This window comes from Bufo bufo, chromosome 4 (assembly GCF_905171765.1).
Source record: "Bufo bufo chromosome 4, aBufBuf1.1, whole genome shotgun sequence".
Taxonomy (NCBI): domain Eukaryota; kingdom Metazoa; phylum Chordata; class Amphibia; order Anura; family Bufonidae; genus Bufo; species Bufo bufo.
The window spans coordinates 61,060,335-61,065,468 of NC_053392.1; positions in this window are offsets into that span (position 1 = coordinate 61,060,335).

A 5,134-nucleotide genomic window follows, 5' to 3' on the forward strand; every position below is an offset into this window, starting at 1 on the left:
GAAACAGGGTGGTTAGCCCTGTTTCTGCCAACCATACCTTTTCTGCTGGAATACTGGTCATAACACAGCATAACAATACAATACATATAAAACAATTGCCGATACCCCCAGGTCTGGGGTACTGCATATACTGTTCCACAGTACTGTTATAGCTCTTTCTTGGTTTGCTTTAGCTTCTTACATGATGGCCGCCAGTAGGCTTGAGCGAATCGACCTTTGGATCATAGATCCGAAGTCGATTCATTAAAATACTTCAATTTTAATGCTGTTTTCATACAGCATTAAAATGTATTGGCTCTGTGGAGCCAACGTTCTTCTCGCCCAAAGTCGCACGAGACTTTGGTGAAATCCTACTGTATTCATATCTGCGTATTTAAAAGCTATTTAAACTAGCAACCCGAATTGGGCTTTGGTACCGAGGTACCAGCCAGTACCAAAGCCCACTTTGGATTGCTATTTTTTATTGTTTTAAATACACAGATATGAATACAGTAGGAATTCACCAAAGTCTTGCGCGACTTCGGGCGAAACTCACTTTGTCAATACATTTTAATGCTGGACGGAAACAGCATTAAAATCGAAGTATTTGAACGAATCGACTTCGGATCAATGATCCGAACGTCGATTTGCTCAAGCCTAGCCGCCAGCATGACATCAGATACATAGTATGCTTTCAGTGCTGAAGATGAGGGAGCAGCAGGTTTGGTATGTAGGGATTGGCTTTTATTAGTACGCTGCTAGAAAACTGATTTATGTCTGCCGCTTACATTAACCGGATAGCCTCACACATTAAGTCTGCAGCACCTCATAACAATCCAGCCTGTTCATTTCCTGAGTCCATGTCTGTGCCCTGGCTCCATAATCATTCATGAGAAATATAGATGTGAGAGACCCTTCCAGGATGTGTCAGCTCCCGTTCTTGGCTGTTCCCTTATTTTCTTGTTTTTTGCTTTTCCTCATACTTTATCCACTTAAAGGCATTTTCCTGCTTTAGACAATCCCTCTTTGTTACGTGGACCACCTGATGGTAAGCCGTTCACCTCCTATTTTGATGCTGGGGCTCCCCTCGATTATCTGTAAATGAAGAACCATAGAGTAAGTTTACAGTTTCCCAACAGTGCCACCACAGGAACAATAAGGCATTACACCATGCCTATTGAAATCAATAGAATAATTGGTAGTGCAGGTACATGTGTGGCCCCCCAGAGTTTGAGACGGTCTTGATAGCTACTTTCTGGCTTATAGATGACAGTCGGATGTCCATCTGTTAGCTCACAACTCTCTAAGAGAGTATTTCAAAATAGATTCTTTAAACCAGACATCCCTTTTAATTTACAGCAATAGGCCTATTGCACAAGAACGTTATTTTTTTCTGTTTACATTCCGTTTTTTGCGTTCCGTATATGGACCGTATACGGAGCCATTCATTTCAATGGATCTGCAAAAAAAAAGCAGAAGATACTCCGTATGCCTTCCGTTTCCGTACTTCAGTTTTTCCGTTCCATTCAAAGATAGAACATGTCCTATTATTGTCCGCATAACGGACAAGGATAGTACTGTTCTATCAGGGGCCAGCTGTTCCGTTCTGCAAAAAACAGAATGCACACGGACGTCATCTGTATTTTTTGCAGATCAGTTTTTTTTGTGGACCGCAAAATACTGAAAAATCCATACGGTCGTGTGCAAGAGGCCATACACGGAGTTGGTATATTCGTATTGATTATTGCACCATTAAAACTTACGATCTATCTACAGTACTTCCTACTATGCTCGGTTGTCACTACCAGAGCTTTGAGACGTTCTCACAGCTCTGTTTCTCCACCCCTGTGATGATGTCACTACTAGAGTTTGGAGGAGTTCTCACTGCTCTGTTTCTCCGCCCCCTGTGATGAAGTCTTTACTTTCTGTTTCCTTCCTCCCAGCTGTTCCTCCTGCGGTTGATTTCCCTGCCTTTAAATCACCCCTCCTCCTATTGTAGGGCGTGGATTATATTTCTCATTTCAGTTGTAGCTCTTGCTTGAGTATCTTCACTTGTAGCTATCAGTTCACTGGACCTGTGTTCTGCTGCAGCAAGCACTCCGGATATTGCCAGCTGTCCTTGGATCCGTCTTCTCTGCGGCTGCAGCACCTTCAGCTAAGTGTGCAGACATTGTTGTGTACCTGGTTATTTTCTGACTGGATCTGAGGTGGCCACGGTTCCCTCCATATACTGAGCAGGGCACCGGTGGCCGTGCCCCTTCCACTATTGTAGGGGTTACAGTGGTCATCAGTCTTAGGTACGTGGGCATGCCTCGTTCCGCCATTTGGATCCGGGCATGTGCTTTAGCAGCATAGGGAGAGCTTTGAGGGTCTGACAGGGGTCACCCTTTATCCTCCCTAGTTTGGGTCCGGTCAGTAGCTCTTTTTACTGTGTATACTCTTGTTGCTCACATACAGCCGTGACATCGGTTTTGCTTTTCATGGTCCATTCTTATTGTCTAATGCAGGGATGCTCAACCTGTGGCCCTCCAGCTGTTGAAAAACTACAACTCCCACCATGCCCTGCTGCAGGCTGATAGCTGTAGACTGCCTGGGGATGCTGTGAGTTGTAGTTTTGCAACAGCTGGAGGGCCGCAGTTTGAGCATGCCTGGTCTAATGCAATGTTTAAGCAAAGAATGTGTAGACCCCCGAGTGCTCATAGGCTCCAAATGTAGAGGGGCTCTGCATCCTGCAATTTTTGCATCCTGCAACTTTTAGGCCTCTTTCACACTAGCGTGTCCGGATTAGGTCCGGATGCGTCCCGATGCATTGCGGCAAACCCGCGCGAGTAGGAACGCAATTGCAGTCAGTTTTGACTGCGATTGCGTTCCGATGTTCAGTTTTTATCGCGCGGGTGCAATGTGTTTTGCACGCGCGTGATAAAAAACCGACTGTGATACCCAGACCCGAACTTCTTCACAGAAGTTCAGGTTTGGGTTAGTTGTAGTGTAGATTGTATTATTTCCCCTTATAACATGGTTATAAGGGAAAATAATAGCATTCTGAATACAGAATGCATAGTAGAATAGGGCTGGAGGGGTTAAAAAAAATAAAATAAAAATTTAACTCACCTTAATCCACTTGTTCGCGCAGCCGGCATCTCTTCTGTCTTCATCTGTGAGCAATAGGACCTTTGATGACGTCACTGTGCTCATCACATGGTCCATCACATGATCCATCACCATGGTGATGGATCATGTGAGGAGTGTAGTGACATCATCAAAGGTCCTATTGCTCACAGATGAAGACAGAAGAGATGCCGGCTGCGCGAACAAGTGGATTAAGGTGCGTTAAATTATTTATTTATTTTTTGTTAACCCCTACAGCCCTATTGTACTATGCATTCTGTATTCAGAATGCTATTATTTTCCCTTATAACCATGTTATAAGGGAAAATAATAATGATCGGGTCCCCATCCCGATCGTCACCTAGCAACCGTGCGTGAAAACCGCACCGCATCCGCACTTGCTTGCGGATGCTTGCGATTTTCACGCAACCCCTTTCATTTCTATGGGGCCTGCGTTGCGTGAAAAACGCACAAAGAGGAGCATGCTGCGATTTTCACGCAACGCACAAGTGATGCGTGAAAATCACCGCTCGTGTGCACAGCCCCATAGAAATGAATGGGTCCGGATGCAGTGCGGGTGCAATGCGTTCAACTCACGCATTGCACCCGCGCGGAATACTCGCCCGTGTGAAAGGGTCCTTACTGTTTCTCTCTATTAGACCGCACGATAATCGGGTAAATTATCGAGAATAAGCGTTTATAGAATGGCTTATACAATGGGGCAATCAGGTGATGAACAAGTACCGTAAACGCTTGTTCATCGGCTGATGGGCATCTTTCATCAGGATGAAAAATGCCCGATTATGGTGGGCACATCTTTCTGTGTAATTAGGGATTTGCTACTGACAATGAATAGGACAGAATGAGAGAGGAAAGTCTGCAGCGGCAATCGTTCCTCCTACATTCAGTTTAAGCTGATCTGTATAATCAGGCCGCTGCAAACGTCGCAAATGTGTTATCATTCATTGGCGCTCACACTGCCCGGAGATTGGGCAGCATAAAGCGTGCATGTGTATGGAGCGGTGGCATACCTATCAACCAAAGTTGTGTAAAGAGAGACATCTCTCTTATGGCTTCCTCCCGAATTTCCCATACATGTAAACGTTTGGGTCCGCCAGTCATGTATGTGTAGAGGGGGGAAAGCTGCTGCAAGACATTTCTGGCAGGGGTTTATCTCCTGGGGAGAACTGAAGGATGGGGCGAAAATATGGGGAGTTGGGAGACTGTCAGCCAAAAATGTGGTTCTTGGCAGGTTTGCTCAGTCAAGCATGCATGTGTGGTGAATGGGAGAGGGGGGAAAGCCACAAGAACAAAAGGATGGATTGGGCATCTTGAGTTCCAACACACCCCTGACATCTTCCATCAGGGGAGAGTAGAGGCCCTCATACTGGATGTGGGTACATATATGTATGTGTCATTGTGCATTACACTAGCCTTTTCTAATGAAAGGCTCCTTGACTAATTGTATAGGGGACGTGAGTCTGAATTGGTTATATCAGTTGGTGACATTACTTGATGGCATGGACGTAACTATAGCCATAGCACTTGCTATGGAGCCCCAGAGGGTGGGGTAGGCCCTATCAGGTGCAAGAACATGTACTTTTTTGTGAGGAATAATAATATGGTAGCTTTTTGCATTAATGTGGGGTTTCTGATATGTGGTGCTATTATACAAACTTTTAATTATTGCTACTTTTGCTGCTGTTTTAATTTTCTTACACAGTGGTGGGGGCCCATCTTTTTTTGCTGCGGGCCCTATGAATCATAGTTATTCCTCTACTTGACAGCTAATATTATTGTGGCACTGGAGGATCTAAGAATGCAGCATGCAAAAAATGTACATCAGTGTTTTCCCACAAAAAGTAGACAGAAAAATATTCCCCAATCCTGACCTAGAAAATCTACAGTATGTCCCGATACGGATAGGACTGAACTGGTCTTCCCCTCACTGGAGGTCTTTATCTTCCAGGGTAGTGGTAAGATCCATAGCAGACGTAAATAGGGAAGTAGGATTGTCATCCACAGACACCTCCGCCTTGTGTCCTAT